This window comes from Oryzias melastigma, unplaced genomic scaffold (assembly GCF_002922805.2).
Source record: "Oryzias melastigma strain HK-1 unplaced genomic scaffold, ASM292280v2 sc03905, whole genome shotgun sequence".
Lineage (NCBI taxonomy): Eukaryota > Metazoa > Chordata > Actinopteri > Beloniformes > Adrianichthyidae > Oryzias > Oryzias melastigma.
The window spans coordinates 724-1,952 of NW_023420473.1; the positions used below are offsets into that span (position 1 = coordinate 724).

Sequence of the window (1,229 nt, forward strand, 5' to 3'; positions counted from 1 at the left end):
GCACAATTCTGAGATCAACATAAACTTTGTGACCCTCATTTTAAACAGAGGGAGGGTCATTGTTTAAAATGAGGAATTAATGTCTTTGATTCTTCAACCAAAAACACGTCATGTTTGTTCCACGTGAGCTTAAGAGTCCACCCCATACTGTTAAAAGTATCCCCCTTACAACTCCTCACGCAGTTTCTCTCAACATGCAGACAATGTCTTCCCATGACGAGCAACAGCTCACTTGCATGCGTGTGGTATTTTTTATGTGTGCAGAGTGTTTCTTCCAAGTGCAGATACATTTTTTTTAATAATTGCCCATGCATTACAAAAAACAACTAGTGTGCAGATGACAAAACAATCGCTTTTTCATTGGCTTTTACTAAGTGGGTCGGTGTGAGTGCACTAGCTAGCTAGCTAGCTAGCTAGCAGTAACAGGTTTTGTTGTGGTTAGTCAGAGAATTCAGTTGTTTAAAAAAAGCAGAATTATTTATCAACGCTACTGGTAATGTTGTAAATATCTTACGCAGCATATTTAAACTTACCTTTTCACTTTGAAGGTCTTTATTAGGGCCNGCAACATATTTAAACTTACCTTTTCACTTTGAAGGTCTTTATTAGTGCTACTGAAAAGACGCCATGCCAGCCGATGTTCCCTCCACTGAGATTTCTTCTACTGAACTTTGGACCGTTATTCAGCATTTTGAATTTTTGAATCCATTTCCTTTTCCTGTTTTGAAGGAACTTAATTACATCAAATTTACTTTTTTAATTAAATCACTTTCAGTCTACATGATAGAAACAAGCATATTAAACAAGTTATTCAATCACATAGTTTTAACTTGTTTAAATGACATTCACATAGAAAATATGAATAAATTGTGTTGCATTTACTACTTTAATTCGAGTAAATTCAAAGACTCTAGAAATCCTTTTTTTCAGTGTAGCACGGGAGTCACTAAAAATTCATGGTGATTTTAAGTCCATTTTCTAAGTTTTTCTGTCAGGATTGGTGAGACGTCCTCATCTGTGGATCTTCTGTCCCATGGTGTACCACAAGGTTCTATCCTCGACCCTGCTATTTTTTCTTTATATATCCTGCCACTTGATTCTGTCATTGCACGACATAGATAATCAGCAGATATATATATATATCTTTCAGTTTGAGAAAAAAAAAGGAGCTCACTGAATGCTTGAACCCTTAAACACCTGACGCATCGCTGTGACGCTGAAACAAATTA

At 36.1% G+C, this 1,229-nt stretch overlaps 1 long non-coding RNA gene across 1 annotated transcript in view; it reads right to left on the bottom strand.

The window, feature by feature from the left end:
• The window catches only part of LOC112141913, a 1,471-nt gene extending 676 nt beyond the window's left edge, over positions 1 to 795 (bottom strand). The window contains exon 1 of the long non-coding RNA XR_002918488.2: positions 584 to 795. This is a non-coding gene — a long non-coding RNA (uncharacterized LOC112141913). The remainder of the gene's footprint in view (positions 1 to 583) is intronic.
• Positions 796 to 1,229: the final 434 nt, after the last annotated feature.